Source organism: Sus scrofa, chromosome 13 (genome assembly GCF_000003025.6).
Source record: "Sus scrofa isolate TJ Tabasco breed Duroc chromosome 13, Sscrofa11.1, whole genome shotgun sequence".
NCBI lineage: Eukaryota > Metazoa > Chordata > Mammalia > Artiodactyla > Suidae > Sus > Sus scrofa.
In genome coordinates this window covers 70727969-70754777 of record NC_010455.5, presented here as the reverse complement: position 1 = coordinate 70754777, position 26809 = coordinate 70727969, and positions in this window count along the sequence as shown.

Here is a 26809-nt window from a genome sequence, read left to right as displayed (position 1 = left end):
AGGTGGGAAACTGGTCCCAAACCCCAGCTCTTGAGTGGAGCTCACAGGCTTTTGTCTTAAGCCCCAGTCTGTATCAGGATTCCTTGGTGGCTTTTGAACTGTTTTACAGATAGGAGCTGGCAGTGTTCCCGGGTGTGGATACATGTTCTTCAAAATCAAAAGAAATTGGATGTGGTCTTCTAACATCTTTTGTCCACCGGGTATTTCTTCAGCGTCCAATCCAGATTTCCTGAAGGCCTGACGTCATAGCTTCTGTGTTATAGCTAGGGGCCATGTTCCCCAGTGAGACACTGTCCATCCTCACAGTAAATTCAGGTGAAGGAGATGCGACCACTTCACACAGGGTCTGTTCAGACATCCTCATTTTCATCTGAACGTTCACCTTAATCTCATCAGCATCTCTGTATCCTCCTAATCAACTGTAGCCCCATGGGATTTCACCATCACAGGGTTCTCAGGGCTTTTGCGCTCCCTTAAACAGTGTCCCAGAAAACGCTCTTCCATTTGATCCAGTAACATGTGTACAGCTTTGAGTTTCCAGCCGTAGTTCAGCCTTGATCACCTTTGAAGACCATCACCTCTGGCAATTTGAGGTCCGATTTTCTCTTTGTCATTGCAGTCCATTTTCAAGTCTTACAAACTAGAGTGAATAAAGCAGATTTCCTTTTTTTTTTTTTTTTTTTTTTTTTTTGGTCTTTTTGCCTTTTCTAGGACCGCTCCTGTGGCATATGGAGGATCTGTCCAAACATGTTCCTTTGGTTGGGCTCTAAGTCCAGTGACTGTACTTCAGACCAACCAGAATCTTGGTCCAGCATCAGAATCTGTTCTGATACTCCTAGGCTAGGGGTCTAATCAGAGCTGTAGCTACCGGCCTACACCAGAGCCACAGCAACGCGGGATCTGAGCTGCGTCTGTAACCTATGCCACAGCTCACGGCAATGCCAGATCCTTAACCTACTGAACAAGGCCAGGGCTTGAACCCACAACCTCATGGTTCCTAGTCAGATTTTTTTTTTTTTTACAGGGCTTTCCGTGTCGGGAGACCAGCAGGGGCTCCCATCATTCCACCAGCTTCTGAGAATGCTGCATTAAGACCTTGATTTTGACCCATTTGATGTCCAACTTATTTATCGCTTTTCTCAATAACCATTTAATAATTTCCACCCTGCAGGGATGTGTCCTTGACACTGTCTTCCCTCTTTGTTTGCCTCTTCTTTCATTCTAATCCTCCCTGTTATCTGAACACAACTTTTCTTTAAGAAGGAGGCTCTGAGGCCAATAGCTGTCCCTCAGGCAAATTAGCATCTACCCCAGCTGAGCATCAGGATCTGTCCAAACAGGTTCCTTTGGTCGGGCTCTAAGTCCAGTGACTGTTCTTCAGACCAACCAGAATCTTGGACCAGCATCAGGATCTGTTCTAATACTCGCCCTTACTTTCATTTTAGCTGTTACAGATAACAGTACCCAAGGTAAGTAACCTGAGAAGTTGGAGTCATTATTTCTAAATTCCATTGGTTACTTTTACCTCTAGTAACTACTTGTAGCACAGCTATCATTTCATGTCACATGTGGCCCCCTGGCCACCTGGGAAAAAAGGATTCCCCTCCTCCAATCTTTCATCCTTTCTCTTCCCAAACTGCATGTTTCAGTGAGTCCAGGTCAGTTGGTGAATCCCACTTGTGACACCAAGGTTGGTGAATTGCAGTTTGAGGAAGTAACCCTCTTATAGCTGCCCTTATGTGTCAGGGTTCTCTCAGGAATCAGAACCAGTGTGCGTGTACACTGGCAGCTGTCACAGAGGCCCCTGCCTCTTGCAGTGGAAGGGGAGACTGAAGTGGAGTGGTAGGCTGAAGGCCTGGTGGTGAGAGTCATGGAGACGCAGGGGCTTTTGATTGCTCAGCCAAGGTCGGCCATGGGAAGTTCAGGGCTGGTGTGGAAATTCTGGAGTCCAGAAATGAAGAGGCCCCTCTGGAGGTGCAGAGGAGGCTGGCCTTCTCCAGGAAGGGCTGGCACTAGTGTGCCTGAAGGGGCTGCTATAGTTGTCCCCCATCACACCCACCCACCTCAACCTCCCCACTCCCCTGCAGGAGCCACCCTCACTTCCTCTCCTGGCTGCTTGGCTGATGGCAGGTTAAATCCCAGCCCGGGTTTGACAGGAGGGGTGTGGGGCTTGATGAGGAAAGAAGGAGACTGTATCCCAAGTGTAGCAGGGGTTCGCTGGCTGGTACTGCCAAGAGAGCTTTCAGGGCTGGGGTGTGAGGCGACTGATCAGCAGAGCCAGGATGAGAGGCAGGATAGACCTGACTCCAGTGACTTGGGGGCACTCTCTTGGGACACAGGATTTAACACCCGAGCAAGGAACCCAGGGTATGTGGCCAGCTCACTCCTGGGGTGGTTTTTTTGTGGCCTGGATGAAAAAGATGGCCAACTCCAAGGTTGTCAGAAGGCTGCCAGCTATGAGTGGGGCTGGAGCAGGGAGGGCCCTGCTGCTTGGGCCAGATAGATGCAGACCTGATGGTGTGGGGTGTCAATGGTGAGGTAAGGTGTAGCTGGAAGGTGTGGCAGACCCTGGGGGATCCTGGCACTGGACCCAGAGTCCAAGAGCAATGCCACCCCATCTGCCTTTTGAGAAACAGTGCATGGCCTGTTACATGCCCTTGACTACGGGGGCCAAGTCGCCTTGCCTCTGGAATTGTCCACCAGGAGCTGGGTCTGTCAAGGCCCCCGGCTCGGGAAGTTGGGTGGGCCTGTCGCAGGCCGTGGTGAGATGGGAGTCATCTGTCTGGGTCAGGCCTCAGCAGGCCTGGGAGGAGGTGCTATGCACAGGGCTCCCTCTTGGGGTCAGTTTTGGGGTGGGTTGTCTGCTGTGTGGAGAGAGTGGCTCCAGGTAGGAAATGTGCGCAGGTTCCCGGGTCACAGCCATTGACCTGCCATGAAAGGTAGAGGCCTGGAAAGAAGAGGGTGGAATGATTGGAGACAAGGCTTCTGGGTGGAGGGGGCGTGGGCATGTGTGGAAATTGTTGTTTTGCATGTGGATGCCCACGTGTGAGCAGCTACCAGGGGAGGGCGCTGATCTGCCTAGAGGACAGAATGGCTCAGACGTTAGCTGACCTTCATGGCCGGCCCCCACAATGGGCCCCTGCATGAAAGGCAGGGTGCCCAGATAGCCCCTGTGTTGCAGCAGGTGAAAGCCGAGACCAAAGGCTGCATGGGGCCCTGAGTGGCTGTGCTGACAGCAGACCCTGAGGCCTGAGCCTGCCAGGCCTGGGGTCACCTGATCTTTGAATTTCCTGCCTTGACTTTCTTTCCTGTATAAGCTAGTTTGGTTGTTTTCTGTCAAATGATACAGGCAGAGTCCAGCAGAGTGCAGTAACAAGTGGGGAAAGGTGTGTCAGGCAAAGGGAATAGCATGTGCAAAGCTTCTGAGCTGAGAAAGAAGGCTGATGTGCTGGCAACTTGAGGAGTGTGGTTGGGGGGATGGGTGGGGTGGGGTCAGATCCGTGTGGCAGGCCTCGGATGGGGCCCTGATCTGGTCCTCGGGGCAGTGGAGAGCTGCTGAGGCATTGGGGGTGGGGGTGATCAGCAGTTCACAAATGCTTCTCTGGCTGCAGTCTGGAGGGTGGCTGTGGTGTGAGGGCGACCTGGTAGGAGCTGATTCCTGTGGGGCTGTCACTGCCTTGTCTTTGAACCTGTGTCTCATCACTGCAGCCCTGTCTCACATCCAGGCTCCTGTCTTCCTTATCTTGGGGATAAGCCAAGGACTCCCTCGTCACTCTGGACAAGTCCACTGGACCCCGCTTAACCAGAACCATGACATTCAAGGACACATTCTTGCTTTCTGCTCCCCTGCACGCACTCTGCTTTCCAGGCCCTGGGAGGAGACAAGGCTGCCCCCAACACATGCACACGCACACACACCCCGCCTCAGCCCACCTGCTGGCCTCCCGTGCTGAGGCCTTCCTGGTGCCCGCGGGGCCCAGCCTTCATCGGCCTGCTTGCCCTCTCCAAGCCGAGCCAACCTGGGACAGCTGAGATGGGTCCCCCTGGCCGCAGAAGGGTCTGAGTCTCCCGTCTGGGACCCACGAGGGATGGCCCGTGTGCCCACACTCAGGGCCCTGCAGGGAGTGCCCGGCTGCTGGCCTTTCTGTTGGGTTGGTTTTAGCTCTGGGCAGAGTGCTGGCCCTTCCCCACATGACTGTCCCTGGGGTCTGTGTCCCCACCCCCCTCCCCCTCCCCTCAGGCCCCATCCTGATGTTTTTGTCACATATCTCTGTGCTTGTAGAGATTTAGATAGTGAGGCCTTGCCCTGGTGTGTGTGCAGTTTTAAAAATAAGACTTTTTGCTTTAAATCTTATTTTAAATCTGTAGAAAATGTGCAAAGATCACACAGCGTTCCCACCCCCCATTGCTCCAGCTTTCCCTGTTGTTAGCATCTCACATTTTACATCTTATATAGATATTTGTCACAATGAACAAACTAATACTGATTCATTATTAATGAAAGTCACTGGCTCATTCATTTTCCTTAGTTTTTAACCTAGTGTCCTTTTCCTATTCTGTGGTGACATCCAGGACATTTATTAGTCCTGACTCTGGGCTGTGACAGTCTCTCAGATTATCTTTTTTTTTTTTTTTTTTTTTTTAAACAGCCTTATTCAGATATCATTCAGATACCATAAAATTCACCCATTTTAAGTATACAATCCAATTTTTTTTTAGCTCATTTGCAGTCTTGCAATCACCACAATTTAATTTTAAATCTCTCTCCTTTCACAGTGTTTACATGTATCAATCATCATGTCGTACACCTTAAATATATACACTTTTTATTTGTCACCTATACTTTATTAAAGTTGGGGGCAGAGGGAGGAACATTTTCACCCCCCCACCACAAAGATGCCTAAACAGATTAACATTTATTTACCTTCAACTCTAGGCAACTTTTTTTCCTTTTGTTTTATTTATTTTTTTTCCCCCGCTGTACAGCATGGGGACCAAGTTACACTTACATGCATACATTTTTTTTCCTCCCTTTGTTCTGTTGCAATATAAGTATCTAGACAGTTATCAATGCTACACAGCAGGAACTCATTGTAAATCCATTCCAAGAGCAATAGTTTGCATCCGATAACCCCACGCTCCCGATCCCTCCCACTCCCTCCCTCTCCCCCCGGGCAACCACAAGTCTATTCTCCAAGTCCACGATTTTCTTTTCTGTGGAAATGTTCATTTGTGCTGTATATTAGATTCCAGTTATAAGTGATATCATATGGTATTTGTCTTTGTCTTTCTGATTTATTTCACTCAGTATGAGAGTCTCTAGTTCCATCCATGTTGCTGCAAATGGCATTATGTTGTTCTTTTTTTATGGCTGAATAGTATTCCATTGTGTATATATACCATATCTTCCTAATCCAGTCATCTGTTGATGGACATTTGGGTTGTTTCCATGTCTTGGCTATTGTGAATAGTGCTGCAGTGAACATGCGGGTGCATGTATCTTTGTTAAAGAAACTTTTGTCCTGATATATGCCCAAGAGTGGGATTGCAGGGTCGTATGGTAGTTCTATATATAGATTTCTAAGGTATCTCCAAACTGTTTTCCATAGTGGCTGTACCAGCTTACATTCCTACCAACACTGGAGGAGGGTTCCCTTTTCTCCACACCCCTCCAGCACTTGTTATTTGTGGACTTATTAATGATGGCCATTCTGACTGGTGTGAGGTAGTATCTCATGGTAGTTTTGATTTGCATTTCTCTTATAATCAGGGATGTTCTGCATTTTTTCCTGTGTTTGCTGGCCATCTGTATATCTTCTTTGGAGAAATGTCTATTCAGGTCTTTTGCCCATTTTTCCATTGATTGATTGGTTTTTTTGCTGTTGGGTTGTATAAGTTGTTTATATATTCTAGAGATTAAGACCTTGTCCGTTGCATCATTTGAAACTATTTTCTCCCATTCTGTAAGTTGTATTTTTGTTTTCTTTTGGGTTTCCTTTGCTGTGCAAAAGCTTTTCAGTTTGATGAGGTCCCATGGGTTTATTTTTGCTCTTATTTCTATTGCTTTGGGAGACTGACCTGAGAAAATACTCATGATGCTGATGTCAGAGAGTGTTTTGCCTATGTTCTCTTCTAGGAGTTTGATGGTGTCCTGTCGTATATTTAAGTCTTTCAGCCATTTGGAGTTTATTTTTGTGCATGGTGTGAGGGTGTGTTCTAATTTCATTGCTTTGCATGAAGCTGTCCAGGTTTCCCAACAATGCTTGCTGAATAGACTTTCTTTTTCCCATGTTATGCTCTTGCCACCCTTGTCAAAGATTAATTGACCATAGGTGTCAGGGTTTATTTCCGGGTTCTCTATTCTGTTCCATTGGTCTGTCTGTCTGTTTTGATACCAGTACCACACTGTTTTGATGACTGTGGCTTTGTAGTATTTCTTGAAGTCTGGGAGAGTTATGCCTCCTGCTTGGTTTTTGTTTCTCAGGATTGCTTTGGCGATTCTGGGTCTTTTGTGGTTCCATATAAATGTTTGGATTGTTTGTTCTAGTTCTGTGAAAAATGTCATGGGTAATTTGATAGGGATTGCATTGAATCTGCAGTATGGCCATTTTTACAATATTGATTTTTCCAATCCAGGAACATGGAATATCTTTCCATTTCTTTACATCTTCTTTGATTTCTTTGATTAAAGTTTTATAGTTCTCGGCATATAGGTCCTTTACGTCTTTGGTCAGGTGTATTCCGAGGTATTTGATTTTGTGAGGTGTAATTTTAAAAGGTATCTTATTTTTGTATTCCTTTTCTAATATTTCATTGCTGGTATACAGAAATGCAACTGACTTCTGAATGTTAATCTTATATCCTGCTGCTTTGCTGAATTTATTAATCAGTTCAAGTAGTTTTGGGGTTGAGTCCTTAGGGTTTTCTATGTATAGTATCTTTTTTTTTTTTTTTTGTCTTTTTGCCTTTTCTTGGGCCGCTCCCGCGGCATATGGAGGTTCCCAGGCTAGGGTCTAATGGGAACTGTAGCTGCCGGCCTACGCCAGAGCCACAGCAACACGGGATCTGAGCCGCATCTGCAACCTACACCACAGCTCACGGCAACGCCAGATTGTTAACCCACTGAGCAAGGGCAGGGATCGAACCCGCAACCTCATGGTTCCTAGTCGGATTCGTTAACCACTGTGCCACGACGGGAACTCCTCTATGTATAGTATCTTGTCATCTGCATACAGTAACAGTTATCTCTTCTCTTCCTATATGGATACCTTTTATTTCTTTTGTTTGTTTAATTGCTATGGCTAGGACTTCCAAAACTATGTTGAATAGCAGTGGTGAGAGTGGGCATCCCTGTCTTGTTCCAGATTTGAGTGAGAAGGCTTTCAATTTTTCTCCATTGAGTATTGTATTTGCTGTGGGTTTGTCATAAATGGCTTGGATTATGTTCAGGAATGTTCCCTCTATACCCACTTTGGCGAGAGTTTTGATCATGAATGGATGTTGGACTTTGTCAAGTGCTTTTTCTGCATCTATTGAGATGATCATATGGTTTTTTGACTTTTCTTTTGTTAATGTGGTGTATGACGTTGATTGATTTGCGTATGTTGAACCATCCTTGTGAACCTGGGTCATGGTGTATCTTTTTGATATGTTGTTAGATTCAGTTGGCTAAGATTTTGTTGAGAATTTTTGCATCTATATTCATCAAAGATATGGGCTGATATTTTTCTTTTTTGGTGGTATCTTTGTCTGGTTTTGGAATTAGGGTGATGGTGGCATCATAGAATGTCTTTGGGAGTGTTCCTTCTTTTTCAACCTTTTGAAAAAGTTTAAGGAGGGTGAGCACCAGAACCTCTTTGTATGTTTGGTAGAATTTGCCTGTGAAGCCATCCTGGGCTTTTATTTGTAGGGAGTGTTTTTATGACATATTCAATTTCATTTCTAGTGATCAATCTGTTCAGTTGGTCTGTTTCTTCTTAGTTCAGTTTTGGCAGGTTGTAAGATTCTAGAAAGTTGTCCATTTCTTCCAGATTGTCAAATTTTTTTGGCATGTAGTTGTTCATAGTATTCTCTTTGGTTTTTTTGTATTTCTACACTATCCATTGTGATTTCTCCTTTTTCATTTCTAATTTTGTTTATTTGGCTTAGTGAGTCTAGCCAGGGGTTTGTCAATTTTGTTTACATTTTCAAAGAGCCAGCTCTTGGTTTTATTAATTTTCTCTATTTTTTTTGAATCTCTATTTTATTTATTTCCTCTTTGATCTTTATAATTTTCTTCCTTCTGCTGACTTTAGGTCTTTTTTGTTCTTCTTTTTCTAATTCGTTTAGGTGGAGGGTTGTCAATTTGAGATCTTTCTTCTTTTTTGAGGACAACTCTAGGCAACTATTAATCTGCTTTCTGTCGCTGCAGGTTTGCTTATTCTGGACATTTCATATCGATGGAATCAGACAATAGATGGCCTTTTAAATGAGTTTTTAAAAAATTAGAGTTGATTTACAAGGCTTACCTGTTTTTGACAACCGTGGCAGTTTGAGGAAGATTGGTCAGGCATGTTACAAGATGCCCCCTAGTGGAATTTTTCTGCTGTTTTTCTCATGATTATCCTGGGAACATGGGTTGGGATGGGGGAGGGAGAGAAAAATGACACCTGGTGTCAACTTGGCATGTCACTGTGGTGTTGACTTTGATTACCTGCCTGAGTCGTATTTTTCAATTTCTCTACAGTCAAGTTACTTTTCTTCCTCTTGGCACATTGTACTTCTGCATTCTTTTTTTTTTTTTTAGGGACATACCTGTGGCATAAGAAATCTCCTGGCCAGGGGTCAAATTGAAGCTGCAGCTTCTGGCCTACACCACAGCCATAGCAATGCCAGATCCTTAACCCACTGAGTGAGGCCAGGGATTGAACCCCCATCCTCACAGAGACTATGTCTGGTTCTTAACCTGCTGAGCCACAATGGGAACACTTCTGCATGTGTTTTTAATTTTTTCTTCTTTAATCTTTTTAGTTCTTTAATAGCCTTGTCATAGATGTTATTTGGTTTCTTAATCTTCATTTGATTGCTTTGCACTCAGTACCGTTTTAAACTTGTGTTGTTGTTGCTGACACCAGGCTGCCCCCTCTCCATACTGACCCCGTGGAGCCCCCCACAGTGTCCCCTGTCCTTGGGGGCCGAATCATGACTTCTCTGTACACAACCAGGGGTGAACTGCTGGTCACTGGGTGTCTGCACTCTTGTTTTGGCCACATTTTTCTGGCTGCCCTCCAGAACAGCAGTACCAGTCAGCTTCCTGTACCTTCTCTCCCTACTGATGGTCACTTCCTGACACGTGCCAAGCGCCATTGGCCTGAGCAGGAAGGGGTGTCGGAGGGCTGCATGTGGGTGTCCACAGCTTGCTTCATCTGAGTCATTGAGCTCCCCTCACACCCTTCTGGGTTAGCCAAGGGCCCTGGTGCCCTATTGCTTGGCTGGCACAATATTTAGAAAAGTTTTGAGCCAATATGGAAACACTGAGAATTTCACCTAAACTTGTAAGTTTTGAGCTCTTCTGGAAACCCCAGGCTTCCTCCTTCTCATGTTTCCCAAGGTAAAGCTGTTCTCCTAAAGTACTTTGATTTGGCCCTTGTGTCCTCTCAGAACCTTGTGGCTCCTGCAGAACAGACCACCGCCAAGTTATTTTCTCATGGGAATTGCTGTCTAGTGTTGACTGTGCAGTGTGGTGGGAGGTGGTGAGTGCTCTGTCACAGGAGGTGTGCAAGCCGGGCCCAGAAGGCCCAGCCATACATGGGGGACATAGGATGGGGCCTTTGAGGTTGTGTCTTGTCCAGGTCCCAGTAAGGCAGCATTCTCTCTTCCTTCTGCTCTGCAAGCCAGTGGCATGGAGGCAGCTCCTTCTAACAGCCTGGAAGTTTCCACACCTGCAGGGCAATGCTGCCCCCTTGTGGCTGAAGCTCAGCCCAGCAGCTCTGCCCACGGCCAATGGAGAGGGATGGATCTGCACTGGTGGAATGGGGGAAGGTGCTTCTGGCGGCAGGGAGGGCTGCACTACCTCATGGGTGCATGAGAGACCTTGACCATGGCCTGGCTGGACGGAAGGGCATGGTGGGAGCAGAGTCTGGAGGTCTGGGGAGGCCAGGTGGGGAGGGCACTGGCTGCTGAGTGAGGAGTGGGCCTTAACAGGACGTGGGCCTGGGTGGCATCCTGACTGGCAAAGTGGCCACTCTCCTTTGAATAGCAGGTGAGGTCTCTGGGGGGGACCAAGAATTCCCACCCACAAGAATCTTCCTGGGAGTTCCTGCTGTGGTGCAATGGGTTAAGAACCTGACTGCAGCGGCTTGGGTCTCTGCAGAGGTGTGGGTTCGATTCCTGGCCCATCGCAGTGAGTTAAAGATCTGGTGTTGCTATAGGACTCAGATTTGACTTCCGGCTCAGGAACTTCCATATGCTATAGGTGTGGCCATAAGAAAAAAGAAAAAAAGAATCTGCCTGGCCTGGCCTCTTGTGGATGGGACCACCATTGATGGCCAGGTGCTTTATTGCTGGGACTGTAGGCAAAGGGCAGTGCCCAGAGAATGGACATGCCTGGGCTCCACCAGCATCCACCTGGCAGCACTGCAGGGGCTCAGCCACTGTGCTCGGGGCTCTGCATCCCTGAGGTGGCTTTCCATCCCACTGTGCCCTGGGCAGGGGGAGGGAGCTTCTGTTCACATTCTACAAAAGTGACTTGCCTTGGGTCGTACAGAGTCCAGACCAGGTGTGCCTGACTGCAAAAGCTCATGGCTCAAGAATGAGAAAACAAAGGACAAGACACTTGCAAAAGACATAGCTGAGAAAGGACAGTTACCTAAAATAATACAAAGAACTCTTAAAATACAATAGTAAGAAAATGAATAATCTAATTTAAAAATGGGCAAAAGATCTGAACATACATGTCACCAGAAAAGACCGACAGATGGCATACAAGCATGTGCAAAGATGCTCCACACTCATGTCATTAGAGAATTAGAGATGAAAACAGGGAACTCTCACCACACATCTATTAGAATGGCCACAGTCTCAAACACTGATAAGACCAAATTCTGGTGAGGATATGGATTAACAGGCCTTCTCATTCACTGCTGATGAGGACACAAAATTGTACAGCCACTCTGGAAGGTACTTGGTAGTTTCTTACAAAATTAATAATATTCTTTAATTTACAATTGAGCCATTGCTTACTTTGGTATTTACCCAGAAGAGTTGAAAACTTCTGTGCATGCGAAAACCCAAACATGGATTTTTTAGTAGCATTATTCATAATTGCTAAAACTTGGAAGCAATCAAGTCGCCCTTCAGGAGGTGAATGGATAATGACGAGCTGTAGTCCATCCAGACAATGAAGTGTTATTCAGCACTGAAAAATGAACTATCATGAAAACACATGGAGGAAACTTCAAGGCATATTACTAAGTGTAAGCCAACCTGAAAAGGCTGTATACGTATGATTCTGAAGTTGTGGAAAAGGCGAAACTGTGGCGATAGTAAAAAGATTAGGGTTCCAGGGGTTAGCAGGGAGGGAGGGTTGAATAGGTGGATCCCAGAGGATATTTAAGGCAGTAAAACCATTCTTTTTGATACTATAATGGTGAACACAGGTCATGATACGTTTTTCTAAACCACGCGATGTACGCCACCAAGAGTGAACCCTCCTATAAACAGTGGACTTTTGTTACTGCTAGTGTGGCCATATTGGCTCATCAATTGTAACAAATGCACCACTCTGGTGGATGATGCTGATGGTTTGGGAGACAGTACATATGTGGAAATGGGGTATACAGAAACTCTGCATTTCCCACACAACATTGCTGTGAGCCTAATACTGCTCTGAAAAATAGTCTTAACATCACTGCATTGCCCTCCTCAGCATCTGGGAGCTCCCAGTCTGGTGGGGTTTGGACACAGAAACAGGCACAACCGTTTGGACAGTCACTGCAATGAGGAGGAATCCCCGAGGGCAATGGACGCTCAGAGGAGCTATCACACAGGCATCAGGGAAGGCTTCCTGGAGGAAGTGTTGCCTCCAGTGGGCTTTCACAGCCCAGCAAGAGTTACCCAGGTGGAATTACCTAGCAGGGGAGGACATTACAGGCAGAAGAACCACCACGCAGAAAGGCACGGAGGTGCAAAGTGTTGGCGCAATAGCAGAAGTCCGAGGTGCAGAGTTAGGGTGCGCCTGCAGAGATGAGCTGCAGGAGACCTGCCAGGCTCCCAGTGAGGTCCTCGGTTTGCGGCGGTGGGCGACGCCACCCCGGGCCAGCGAGTTGACGCGGCGACACCTGGCAGTAGCGCGCGAAATTGCGGACGACTGCGCAGGCGCAGACAGGGAACATCTGGGCTGGCCTGTGCCAGCGGGGCTGGGGCAGGGCGCGGGGCGGTCCTAGGGCAGAAATCAGGGGGTCTGTGAATACATACATGTAAAAAACGACATCTTTTGTTTGTCACTAACCTCTAATGGAAATGTGGCGTTTCCTTTCATTAGGAACGCAGACAGCAAACCCCAGTCACAGCTCAGATTTCTCAAAATAGCGCTTGTGCTCATCAGTGCTTTGAAATTACCACCTGCCGTTGGACCGTGCGTGTTCTTCATTGTGTTAGGAAGCAACCCATGTTATGCCGTATTATAGATTTCTTTTTAGCATTTCGATAACTATAATTTCCAACTAATTGACATTTAAAAACCTACAGGCTCCTCCAGACTGCCAAAGGTGTCTCTGGCACACGCATGCACACCCGTGCACACACAGACATACATGCACACGTGGACATGCACATGCACAGGCAGAGTGTTTGAGACCACCCACCCCACCCCCAGCCAGGAGGAAAGGCAAAACCAGCGAGTGCCCATTATGAGGCAGTGGCCATATGATTTATGGTCTAGATGTGCACACTTGAGTGGGAAGGGGGTGGGAGTGTGAACAGACTCTCTGAGCACTGCCTGTGTCTGGGGCCCATGGGGGTCAGTGGTTATGTCTGTGGGTGAGGAACCTGTGTGTGGTGGAGCCGTTGGAGTGCATCTGAAGTGGGGGTGCTGTGTGTGTGTGCGTGTGTGTAGGAGCCTTGTCTCTGATGACTGGGTTCTAGCAGTCTAACTTCCAGCCCTGGTCATTCTGGTCCTCAGAGATTTTGCCCAGGGGTGGCATGTGATCATGGGGGGCATAGGGGGTGGTCTGCTTTAGGGAAGGAGATAGATGGGCTGTGTGTGTCATCTTTTTGTGTCCCCAAACTCATTATCCCTCCCATGATCACCCCATTTTATAGACACAGAAACTGAGGCCTGGAGAGGTTGAGTATTTTCCCTGGGGCCATGCAGGGGGTCTAGCCATGGCTGATGAGGGGCAGGATTCCCGGTCATCCTGCCCCTCAGCGTCCTTGCCTGACCTTTCAGGAGAGGAGGGTGTCTGAGGCTGAGCTAGAAGGGCACTCAGCCTTGGCCCCTCTCCTGGGCACATCCCATCATGACTCCTTACGCTCCCAGCTTCAGGTCGAAGTCTTTTTCCTAGCCCATCCCTGGCGCTCCAGCCAGCCCAGCCACTAGCTCTTCCTGGCTCCACACCTCTGCCCATTCTTTTCCTTGTGCTGGGGGTGCCTGGTGGCTCGCTCATCCTGAGTGTTTCTTATCTGTCCCCCCCCCCCAGAGGTGAAGGCATCCCACCGCCTTCACACAGCCTTTTTCAGGATTTATCTTTGTTTCCCCAGCACTAGGCAGCACCAGGCACAGTATAGTGTAGCCCCCAATAAACATTTATTGAATGAATAAACAAACATGTTTGTGTACAGATCTGCTGCAGAGAAAGGCTGGGTCCTTTCCAGTGATTTGGTTGTAGTGTCTGTCCAGCTGTCCAGGCTGGGCCAGGGCTGAAGGAGGAGCAGGGCTCGCTGGTGGTGATGGCAGCAGTGGGGGCGGAGTCCCAGCTGGGGCCTGTCTGTGGGCTGCAGGCCCCCACTCCCATCCCAGAAATATCTGCTTCCACTTCCCTCTGCATGCTCCGTTGGGGAAGGGGGGGGGGTCCCTCTGTGGCTTCCTCACTCTTGGCCCTAAAAGGTCAGTGCTGGGCCATGTCTCGTCCTCTTCTCAGTCCATTTATCAGGTCGGAAGCTTAAGGCTGGTCCGGCCCAGCTGGGGCCAGGGTTTATGTGCTTGTCCTTCCCGCCCCAGCCACTCTGACCCTGTGGAACACTCCAGGAAGGGCGGGGACAGGAAGAGGACAGTGGGTCTCTGTGCCTGCCCTGGGGTACTGTCAGCCGTGTCAGGATTTATGCCTCGATGTCCCCACCCTGAGAGCTGATCACCAGGCCGACGCCCTTGGGCTGATGCCAGACCATCCCAGCAGGGGGCTGAGCAGGGCCTGAGGACCAAGAGCTGGCCAGGAGGTGGCAGGGAGAGCAGAGGCGTTCTGAGACCCCAGCTCCAATGTAGCTTGGACCCAGAGTGAGCATATGTCACCCTGTCCCTCCTGTGAGACAGGAACTCCCTGGGGAAGCCCACCCACCACCCTTGGTGAGGGGGCGTCTGACTGATGGACCCTGAGCTGAGCCCAGCCTTGTTCAGCTGAGACATTGGTTAGGATGCTCTGCCTCCCTGGGGTCTTGGTTTCTTGACGTGAATGGGCATAAATCTTAATAGCCACCCCATGGGCCCCTTGAACAATGTGTCCACTGGACATGGGTTACCATGGGTGCCTTCAGGGGTCTGGCTGGCTGTGTCTGCTTAGGGAGCCCTTCTCTATTTGCACCAGCCACCCCTGGCCCATGTTCTTGTGGGGAGCTCCCCTCCCCTATCCATATGGTCCTAGCTGGACGTCATGAACACCTTTGCACCCATCCCTCCGGGTGGGAGTTGAAGAGGAGGCATCCTCATCAGGGGTCCTCAGGCACCAGCACCCCAGATGGGCAGGAAGTGAGAGGAGAGGTAGTTTGGGGTTGTTGCTGGCTACAAGCTGAGTTCCAGAAGTCACGATGGACAGGACGGGGTTGGGAGGAGGGGCAGACCATGGAGATGGTGCCAAGGTCACCCAGGTTGCTCAGTTGGAAATCTAGAGTAGGGAGTTCCCTCTGGGACTAGTATCCACGAGGACGTGGGTTCAATCCCTGGCCCTGCCCAGTGGGTTAAGGATCCAGCGTAGCCGTGAGCTGTGGTGTAGGTCACAGATGTGGCTTGGATCCTGTGTTGGTATGGCTGTGGCGTAGCTGTGGCTGTGGCGTGAGCCAGCAGCTGCAGCTCCGATTTGACCCCTAGCCTGGGAACCTCCATATGCCTGGGAACTTTTTAGGGTGCGGCTTTAAAAATACCAAAAAAAAAAAAAAAAAGGAAAAGATAAGACAGAAACCTGGAGTAGCCCCACATCCAAGCCATCAGTAAGCCCTGCCTGCTAACATTCCAGAACCTGGCCTCTACTCCTTCCAAACCCTCCACCTCCAACGCTCAGAACACTTCAGATCCAGCCATGTCCTCTGTCTCTCCTGCTGGCAGCGTGGCTCCAGCTGCTAGTCTCTGTCACCTGGACCCTGGCAGTGGCCTCCTGGTGGTCTCAGCCTGCTTCCTCATCCACGGTCCTCCTGACGACACAACTCTTTCTCCTCCTAGCTGCCCAAGCAGTTATGTTAAATTGCTTGCCTGTTCCCAATTCCTCCCGCCCTCACCAGTTTGCCATCACACCTAGGATGAATTTCAGTTTCTTACTGTGGGCTGTAGGAACCTTTGAGTTACGACCCTTCCCCACCCCCACCGCCACCCCCTTCCACACGCACGGACAGCTCCTCACCCAGGATGCCTCAGGGCCTTTGTGCTACTCTTCCCTCTGCCTGGAACACTCAATTCCCAGGTACTTCTAAGACTCCTGCCCTCCCTTCATGCAGGTCTTTGCTCACTTGTCACCTTCCCACAGATGTCTCACTGACCCCACATCTATAAGCCCCTGACCCAATGTCTAGCATTCCTTGTCTTCTTAGCCTTTCAAATTTTCCTTCAAGGCATGTTCACTGATACTATTTTCTATATTTAGTTGTGTGATTACTCTCTAGGATCCCTGGTAGACAGACCCTGTGTTGGGATTACTGCTATGATGGGGGAGACGAGGGGGATTGTGGGGGACTCCAAGCATGACTCTGCCCCTGTCTCGGCCTCGGTTTCTCCTCTGGACCTAAGGCCTGGGCCCTCCCTCTGGCACTGCCTGCTAACATGATGAGGGTAATTTTGAGTCTTGCTTTGTCCTAGAAGAGGGGTTGCCATGGAAACAGAGGCTGAGGCTGGTGCAGAGGGAGCATCCACCTCCCTTTGTTAGATCGGGAAGGCTGCGTCCTGGGGCCCCGCTGCCTGTTTCGGGGAAGAATGCTGACTGAGGTCTGTGCTTGTTGAGGGCCGGGCTGGCCACCCTCCTCACCCTCTAGCCTGCCATTCGCTCCACCAGTTTGTGAGACACATCATGAAAGGGCAGAGGTCACCAGGTGGGGGTAGATCAGGGCATTGGGACCCAACCCTGGGTTTAGGCAAGTCCCCCATCCTTCTCTGCACCCCCAGCCTGGGCATCTCCATCTGTGCATGGCTCTGCTTTGAGGAAGTCACTGCTGAGCCCCTCCCCACTCCCAGGCCCATGGGCCGAATGTGGCTCTGAGGGTGGGAGGTCGGGCTACGGCTCCCTTGCTCCAGCTGTCCTCCAGCGCCAGCCCTGCAGGAAGCCCTGCCCTGCCTCTGGCCAGCGCAGCCGGAAGGTCCGTGACCCTGGGCTGGGGTGTGGCCACGCTCTTCCCGTCCGGCTTCTGCCAGGGCCCTCTCCCTGCCCTGCTCTCGGCTCCTGGCTCCCGAGGCTCCCCCAGGAGGGCGGGGCTATGGGGACGGGCGCCGCTAGGGGGCGCTGCGGCACCGCGTCTCCCGACTGTTCCTGGCCGGTGGGCCCCCCATCTGTCCCTGGTCTGCCAGTTCATCGCTGCTGTGCCCAGAGGTTGGTATACACGCCGGTACCGCTGTGGTCTCACGAGTGCCCCCCGAAGAAGCTGCCCATGGGGCACTTTTCAGGGGAGGCAGCCCCTGGGGCTGGTGAGAGACCTCGAGGCCATCCTGGGCCACTTCTCTGAAGGGCACGGGGTAGTGCCGGTGTTTTCCTGGACAGCTGCAGGCCATGTCTCCAGAACGTTCCATGAAGGAGATCACCCTCTGCTAGGTCTCCATAATATTGCATTTTTTGAATCCCAGGGCCAGAATTCTGGACTCTGTGCTCTGAATTTTAGGTCAGAGGCTGGAGCCAGATGTCCTGTATTGGAATCCTGACTCTGCCACTTAGCAGCTAGTGACAGTGGGCAAGCCTATAACTTTTCTGTGCCCGGGTTTCCTGACCTGGGAGATGAGTGTGCATGGCCATCTCTGTGAGGTGGGGATTATTATCACTAATCAGAGCGCATTAGATACCCGGGCTCAGAAACCCAGAGACACAGCTGGAGATGCAGAGAATTGGGAAGTCCAGAAACATTGGTGGGTGAACCTGGATGGCTGGGGGTGTCCAGGACACATTTGGCTTCAGTTTTTCTCTTTCTGGGAAGAAAAAGACAATGAGAATCCCCAGCAGCTTGAGCCGTAGAAGGTGAGGTCTGTGTGGGGCCAAGACCGTGGCCTGGGAGACACTGACCAGCTGGGTGCTATGAGCCCCAGTCCCCCCAGTTGTCAAGACACCTCTCACGCAGGGCTGAGGAGGAGGTACATCAGGATGCAGTGTGGCACACAGTAGGTGCTCCGTAAATGTGGCTGACTACCTCCTGTAATGTCACACAGCAGAGAGAGGCTTGTGTGGCGAGGCCTGAGACAGGCCATCCTGTTCACTCAGAAGAGGGTGATGACAGCTCCTGTCAGGCCGTCTCAGAAGGATGTGGTGAGTGGATGGCAGCCCTCGATGGTACCGGTAGTCCCCCTGGCCTAGGTGCCACCCCATGGTCTGGTGCGTCCCCGAGCAGCAGGGCACAATGGCAGTCTTTGCAGGAACAGGAAGGCACACTAGGAAGGGCTACTTATGAAAGGCACAAATTCAGAGCAGGGATAGGCTCAGTGGCAATGAGATGGGGGATCCCAGGGTTCTGGGGAATTTTGTGACCATCTCACCAGCCCACATTGTACTCAAGAAGAACTGAAGCCAAAGAGGCTGAGAGACTCGCCCAGGGGCACATGGCCAGAGGTGGGTAGAATGAAAGGGGCTGAGCCTGTTTGCTTCTCCTGCCAACCATATCCATGGCAGACAGACTTCTGCAGATTTTTCAGCATGGAGATATGATTGTGGAGTGAATGACTGTGTCCGTCAGGCAACATTACCAAAGATCTGTGTTTGTAATGAGGGAGGGGATGTTCAGTTCTGTTTTGTTCTTCTCTGTACTCCCTGATTCCCCTGCTCAGCTCCAGATCCTTCAGTGGACTCAGAGGGACAGCAACTCCTGGCACCGCCTTCCTATGAACAGACAGGTGGCTTAGTCAGGAGAAGCACAGCCTCAGTGGTTCCAACTGCTGACCTCAGTTCTCTGCAGGGTTGTCCTGGGGCAGGAGGGCCTGTTAGGCCTATGGATTGGCACCCTTGGGCTGGGACCCTTGGGAAGTTAGGGCCCAGGCTTGTGAAGAAGTGCCCCCATTTTAGCCATAGCTGCCCCATAATGAGAGTTAGCAAGTTCAGATGGCCATTTGCTGGGAGGCTCATACAGCTACTTGTTCAAAAGTCATTACTGAGCACCTACTGTATGCCAGACACTGGAGCTGGCATTATTTTGCTGGAGAAACGGACAGTCAACAAATAAATGTAGACTGTGATGGCAGGTGGTGATGAATATGAAAGTGAACAGTAGAGCAGAGTTGGGGGCAGAGAGAACTTTGGGAGCCTGTTTTGGAGAGAGGAGGTATCATAGGACCAGACCCTTGCATGATGGGAAGGTGGCTGCCATGTGAAAGGCTGGACTTGTCTCATGCAGAGGGACCTGTGAAGGCACAGCTGGAAGTAAGAATGTGCTGGTGGGCTGGGGGTGGGGCTGGAAAGACCTGAGAGCAGGACTGTGCCCTGTGCCCTAGGGCCCCTTTACCTCCTGCCCAGTCCAGTCACCCCTTCCTCACTCAAGCAGGCTTCAGGACCCCAAAACTGCCTCAAGAGGCTGTATCAACTCATTCAGCCACATGGGGGCAGCAGAGAACAGCACTGGGAAGGACTGGTGGCTCCTAGGACCCTGGTCGGGAACCAGGGCTGGCTCTGGCTCCCTCTCAGCTTCTTTTCACCCATCCTGTGGCTCCTCCCTTCTCACCTCCGGGGACACATGCTAAAATCCCCGCTCCAGCACTTCAGGGAAGATGGGTCTCCCTGGAGGCTGGAGGATACATCTGTGAGGTGGGAACAGAGTAGGGGGAGTACTCCTACTCCTCTGTAGGGGAGTAGGTCTCAGTGACATTGTCTGTTTGCAGTCACATGTGCTTCAGCCACTTAGTTGTGTGGCCTTGGGCAACTTGCTTACACTCTCTGAGCCTCAGTTTTCGGTCTGTAAAATGGGGCGAAGGCAGGACTCTAGCGCGGGAATCTTGTGCAAGAAAAATGGCAGAATGCAGATCATGTGCCATGTACTCAGTCTGGCTCTTGGTAAATGCTCAGTGGTCACAATGAATGATGGTGTAGAGTGAGAGAGTGAGCTGCGGTTCACATGAGAAGCTTGTGAAGAGGAGGGGTTTGTCCAGCATGTCCTGGAGGCCAAGAGGCCCCCCAAGTTTGCCGGTCCATTTGACAGATGGGAACCTGTGAGGCTTCTTAGTTGGGGAGCCATCCTTCAGCCGACACAGGACTGGAATTGGGGTTTCCCTTTGTGGCCACAGCCTGTCCTGCCAGTCAATGGGCCTCCCTCTTCAGCACCCCTGTCCCTAGTCTGTCACCCAGCGATGGACACTTTCCTGCAGTGGCCAGCCAGGCACTGTGCTCCCTCCAGGGAGTCACCTCCCTCCCTGACTCCAGGGGGAGCTTGCCAGGCAGGCAGTTTTCAGGCTGTGGCCCTGGGTTCCTCTTTCTTCCCCAACATCCCTTGTGCCAGACTCGGGACCTGAAAATCCTGGAATCCTGGAACACCGCCTTCTTGGAAACCAGGCCCCTTCCAGCCTCTGAGGTCTTAGAGCTTTCTTTGGTAGCTGGGGCCCCTGGTTTCTGATGGAATCTGTGGGGCGCCCCTTGATTTTGATGTCCTTTGGGGTGAAGGAGGTGTTTTGCAGGGTAGGCAGTAGGGGAGGCAGCTGGAGGTGATGGCAAGTTGGGAGGTGGGGCAGGAAGAGGGCTTGGGGAGCAGCGTGAAGAGCCCTGTGGCGTCCAGCCCTTTCTCTCACGGCCTTGTGCCCCACCACAGCCCTCTTGGAGTAATTCCTCTGAAACCTCGAATACCTCCAGCGTCTCCCAGGGTATTTTTCTTGTGGTTAAGGTGGTATTTACAGTGAAAACAGCTATTGAAGTGAATCGCAAAAATAATGTCAGTGTTTCCACTTTTGACAAAAATGGGAAGGCAGGTGGTTTCTTGTCTGTGATAAGCGCATCTGCTCCTGCAGTAATTACTATTTGAGATAATTATGAAAAAGAATTTAAATACTTAAGGCATGCACATGGGCCAGGACAACTTTCTTTCGCCTTATTCATAATTTCTCCTGCAAGTCTTGTCCCGACGTGGGCCAAGGGAGGGGCCCTGGGAGGCCGGGGGGCCAGTGCCCAGACCCCACCGGGGCCCATTCCAGGCTCCAGGGGCAAGCTTGGGTCAGAAGGAACACGGGTTGTGGAGTAGGACACACTTGGGTTGCATCTGCATTTGCTGGTAGAGTGACTGGGGACCACTTTCTCTGAGCCTCAGTTTCCTTATCTGTGAAATGGGATTCATATTTGGGTGTGCCTTTGAGGGCTGATGAACATTAAAGCAGCACTCTGTGCTGCATAGCAGGCCTCAGCGTGGGCTGGGTCCTGCCCTGTGCCAGCTCCCTTACCCACAGAGATAAGAACCCAGCCCTCGGCAAGCCCAGTGAGTTTGCATTCCCTCTGTCCACTCTCCTCCCTGACTTCTTCTGGCATGCAGGCCTCAGAAGAGGCCCAGGCAGTGAAGGCCCATGAGCTTGGAGAGGAGTGACCTCAGGAAGTATTGGTTCCTGTCCCTGGGTGAGCCCAGAGGGCCTGGCCAAGTCCAGCTCCACTGGTGGCCCAGGTGTCCAGTTGGAGCTCAGAGGGCTGGGCTGTTGGGGAAGAAGTGTTCTCTGCCATCTGAGATGGGCCTGCAGGTCCTGAGTGACCATCAACCAGGGATGCCAGGGGAGGGACAGGGCTTGGGCCAGAAGACCCCTAAGAACTGCTGCTCTTAAGATTTAAGGACAAATCAGAAGGCAGGAGTCCTGGGTCCTGGGGAGTCAGGGAAAGGGGGTATGGAGGATGGTGACCAAGGCTGACAGAATACACGTGGCCTGGGCGGGGGAGTGAGGGAAGGCCTTGTTCAGGCCCACACAGATGCCCTGGCAGAGCCCAGGCCACCTAGTGCCACCACCTAGGGCTGCCTCTGGGGCCTTGGGGTCATGTGGTTGAGAATGAGGCAGTGGGCTGGGCTGGGTGACCTTGGGGAAGAAGGTCCGGTGACTCACTGGAGCAGAAATCAGAGGAACCAACCCAGGACTCACATGCAGAGAAAGCAAGAGCCTTAGTTCCGTGGTGGTCCTGCCCCAACTCATTGTCTGGCCTTGCATGTGTCCATGCCTGACTCCAGTCCACTGGCCCTATCTATGCAATAAGAGGGTTGGACTATAAATGAAACCCCAAAGAGGGAAATTTCTCTCTTTCATATCTAAGACAAGTGGTATTTGGTACAGGCTGAGTAGGGACCAGCCTTCTTCTAACCCCTGGCCCCACCGAACCAAGGAGGAGATCTGGTCCTTGTGGTCCATGATGGCTGCCAGAGTTCCAGCTATCACATCTGATTTGCAAGCAGCAGAAAGGAGGACAGAAGACAAGGGGGCAAAATGTGGGTTGCCTTTTAAGAAAGCCCCCTGGAAGTTGATGGTGGGCACTGTTTCTTCTATCCCACTGGTCAGAGCTTAGTCACATGACCACTACTAGATGCACAGAGGCGGGGAATGATGTCTTTCTTCTGGGAAGCCCAGCTGAATGTCAGAGAAAGGAGGGGAGGATGGTGCTGGGGGTCATAGCTGATTTTGCCATAGGATGATCTCCTGGGGTCTCTCTGCTTTGACTCTTGAGGGGTGTGAGGGTCTGAACACGCACAATTTGCCGTGTCCCAGACTTTCAAGGAAAGGACATAGACTAAAATGAAATAAGGTTGCAAAAGTCTGAGATTCTAGCACTTCCAAAGTGCCTGTGTGTGTGTGTGTGTGTGTGTGTGTGTGTACGCGCGCACGCGCCCGCGCACATGCTTAAGTTCAAAGGAGCAAGGCTCAGGTAGCAGATTTGGGGTGCTTGGGGGATGGGCTGGTGGTGCCCCACAGTGGGCAGCCTCTGGGCCCGGTGGTCTGTTCCCTGGGCTCCTGTAATCACTCGTGCCGGCCTGTCTACACACGTGCCTGCGTGCACCGCCACTGGAGGCCTGGGGCAGGGGCACGGGAGGGGGGCGCCCAGGAATGCCTGCTCTTTTTAAGGCAGAGCTGTCCTGCAGACTCTGGAGGTCTGGCACCATGGGCAGCTTGGGCAGTGGGGGGCGCTAGAGAGCAAGCTCCAGGTGCTGGGTGGGGCAGGGGCAGGGCCAGACCTTCCACCTGGAGTCCTCCTGGTTGTGATTCAGATTTGTTTTGCAGCTACCCTGTGTAAGATAAGATACGGTTCTAGGCACTGGGCACTCAGCAGAGATGCTTCAATAGGATATAAGTGAAGAAATGGGAGCAAAACTAAGCAGGGAATGGGGTGGGGGTGGGGCAGGGATGGCCGTTTTAGATGCTGGGAGGTCAAGGAAGGACTCGCTGGGAGGGAGACACTTGGGCAAAGACTTGAAACAGAGGAAGGAGGGAGCCAAGTAAGCTGAGAGAAGGAGCCAAGTAAGCTGAAGTAGCGGGGCAGAGGGCACAGCCCGAGCAAAGGCCCTGAGGCAGGTGTGTGCCTGGTGCCTTTGAGTTACACAGCAGGGCTAGGGTGGAGCCGGCTGGGCAAGGGGAAAATGGCGGGAGGTGTGGTCAGGGAGGTCACGGAGCCAGGTCCTGAAGGCCTTGTAACTCAAGTAAGAACTTTGGCTCTTACTGGGTGTGAGGTGGGAACCAAGGGAAGTCTGAACTGTGGAAGGTCATGATCAGACCTGGGTCTTCTGGAGTGCCCTGCCATCTATCCCATGGCAGAATGTAACTGTGTTGCTGGTGGCTAGTTTCCACAGGCTGTCCCCTTTCCCCAGCAGCACAGAGCTTCCTGTCCCATCTCCTGAGTTTTTCTGGTCCTGTTCCCACTCCTGCTGCCTTCCCCATAGCCATTGCTCCAGCTCAGGCCTCAGTTTCTCTCACTGTGATTTTCTTATTCCCACTGCTTCTGGTTTTTAACTTCCTCAGGATGGCAAAGTGGCTGCAGAGGCTCCAGGCTTCACATGCAGGATTTCTAGCAGAGCCAGCAGAGATTCCAGCCTTTGCAGGGATCAGGCCATTTTTGTGTCAATTCTTGGGCAAGAGGAAGCAATGTTCTGATTGTCCTAGGTGATCTGCACTGATTGTTGAGGCGGGGTTGTGGTGGGGGATATCGTGTGCCATCTCAGCTAAGTCAGGAAATAGCCCTGGAGCTGGGGTTGGGGTCTGTTCCTCCCAGCCACTGTGCATGTGCACCACACACCATGGATGAGGCAAGGCACCCCGGGGTCCACAGCTGCACCCAAGGTAGGTGTGTGGCCTTCCTGGTGGATGGAGTGCTTGCCCAGGTTTCCCCAGGGCTGGGGCTGTAACCTCCAGGGTTTCCCTCCCTCCCACCAGCCCCCTGCTACTCACATGCTATGCCTTCTTCCAGCCAACATGGCATCTGCTATTGTTGCTGTAACAAATGACCACAACCACAGTGGCTTAAAACAGTACACATTTACTCTTTGAATGGTGCTGGAGGTCAGAAGGCAGGCCTCATGGGGTTAAAATCAAGGTGTTGGCAGGACTGCTTTCCTTCTGGAGACTCCAGGGGGAGAATCCTTTCCCAGCCTTTTCCAGCTTCTGGAGGTTGCCTGCACTCAGGGGCTCACGGTCACTTCCCTTTGTCCACCTGCAAAGCCGGCAGTGTGGCAGCTCCAAGTTCCTATACCTCTGACCTACCTCTTTCTTCTACCTCTGGGGACCCTGTGATTGCATTGGGCCTACTGGGATAACCTGGGTAATGCCCCCATCTCAGCATCCTCAATTTAACCACATCTGCATGGTCTCTTGCCATGTGTGCTAACACATCTGAGTTCCAGGGTTAGGACATAGGCATCTCAGGGTGGGAGCATGATTTGCCTGCTGTGGGGGCCATGCCCTCTCAAGGCCAAGATGTAGCCCCTGCCCACTGCCAGGTGTGTTCTTCAAGGAAGCCTGGGTGGTGTGAGTGAGGTGCATGGAGAGGCCCATGCCCTGAGCAAGATGCCCAGGAGTGAGGTAGAAGGGTTTGTCTTCCTTGCTTGCCCCTAGAGCAGAGAATCCAAGCTCTAGCCTGTCCTGGCCTTAGACTGGCTCTGTGACCTTCAGCTTTTCCTTGACCTTGCTAGGTCTTGACTGGTTTTCCCACCTGTGAACGGGGAGGGGGCTGGGTGACGTGTTCATTGAGAGCTTTCCAGATTGGGCAGCCTCAAACTGTATTTTGATGTCATAAACTTCTGGATTCTAAATCTGCTTCCGTATAGCTCTCGATGAACCTCTACTTTCTCATCTGTAAAGTGAAGTCCATGGTCCACCCTGATTCTTTCACAGGATTGCTCTTAATAGTGATATTGGGAGTTCCCGTCATGGCGCAGTGGTTAACGAATCCGACTAGGAACCATGAGGTTGCGGGTTTGGTCCCTGCCCTTGCTCAGTGGGTTAACGATCCGGCGTTGCCGTGAGCTGTGGTGTAGGTTGCAGACGTGGCTCGGATCCCGCGTTGCTGTGGCTCTGGCGTAGGCCAATGGCTACAGCTCCGATTGGACCCCTAGCCTGGGAACCTCCATATGCCACGGAAGCGCCCCAAGAAATAGCAAAAAGACAAAAAAAAAAAAATAGTGATATTGGCCCCAAACATGCTTCATTGAGCTCCAGACGAAAGGGAGCATTTATTGAGCACCTACTGTTTGCTAGGCATGGTGCTTGACAGTAGAACTCCATGGCCACTCTGTAAGCCAGATTCATCACCCCCTTTGATGTACAAAGAAGCCCAAGGTGGCCCTGGGAACTGCCGGATGGGTAAGGAGTGGCAGTAAGGGCTGTGTTTAGACAGAGACCACTTCTTCCTACTCATGGCCAGCACAGCCTGGGAGCCGCTGGGCAGGAGGTGAGTTGGAGCCCCTAGAAGAACTCAGAGCTTGCTTCCAGCTCTGACCCAGCTCCCTGCCTGGGGGAGGGGGAGCAGCCAGCAGTGGGTCGGTCGATGTGCTGCTGGGCAGGGCCACCTGGGAGGGGCTGGTGGAAGACGAGCGGGCCCTGGGCCCTGCCAGGAGGTATTGATTCCAGGCACTAGGCACTGTGCTGGGGCTCAGCCAAGAGATGAGGTCATGAAGGACAGGGCTGGAGATCTGGGGCTGGTGTCCTCGCCGATGACGTCATCGCCAGACGTGAGGAATCTCTGCCTGGAAGACGTGGGCTCTCACTCGCCTTCTCCTTGACAACCCCCTTCCTCCGGCCTCTGGTGCTGGGGAAGGGGAAACCCTTGGCCCTGCCTTGCAGTTGTGTTGTGTGACCTTGGACAGGTCACCTCCCTCTCTGGGCTTCCTCATGGGACCCCATGGCTCTGAGAGCCCCTCCAGTGGACACTCTGATCAGTTCCCGCTCAAGGTCCTCTGTCTTTGGAGGGTTGGGCAGGGAGACTGAGGTACCTGGGAAGCGGGTCAGCAGCAGCAGCTCCCAGCAGCCACCCACGACTGCCCAGGTTCTCCACCAGGCCCTTAGGGAAAGGAGGTGGCTGTCTTTCCCATTGTGGAAGCTGGAGGGAGCACTAGGGATTGGAGCCCCAGGCTCTGCCACCTAGAGCTGTGTGGCCTCTGGTTAGTTGGTCAACCTCTCTGTGCCTTGTCTCCCATCCTGAGGCTGTGGCAGGAGCTGAGAGGTGTTGAGTGGGCAGGTGGACACCTGGCTGTGATTTGACCCTCTCATCCAAGCACATGTCCTCACAGCTGGAGTTTGGGTCCTGGCTTTGGGGCTACTGAGCTGAGAGATCTAGGGTGGGTTGGTACCTCTCTCTGAACCTCAAGCTCCCCATCTGTAAAGTGGAGACAGTGTTATCCCCCAGATCAGATTGCTGGGGACACAAAGGAAGGCTGTGGGGGCAAGCTCTGACCCAGGGCTGGGCACCCGAGGGCACTGCCCACGGATGCCTTGCATTGATATCCTGGTTGGCCAGGTGCCCCAGCCCCCCAAGAGTGTCCTGTTCTAGAACTCAGCTGGGAATCAGCACATCATCAGTCAGGGTTGGTGGCCTGACCCATGGAGGGGACTGCCACACTGCTCTCATCTCCCAGAGCCACGACCAGGCACCCACCAGACCTCAACCCCATCTTGGCTTTAGAAGTGCAAAGCCATGCATGTCCTTAAGATGCCCATTTTAGCTCAGGGGGGTTGAAGTAACTTCAGGGGGGGAGAATCCCAATGCACAAAAGAGGACAAAGAAACATGCCTGTG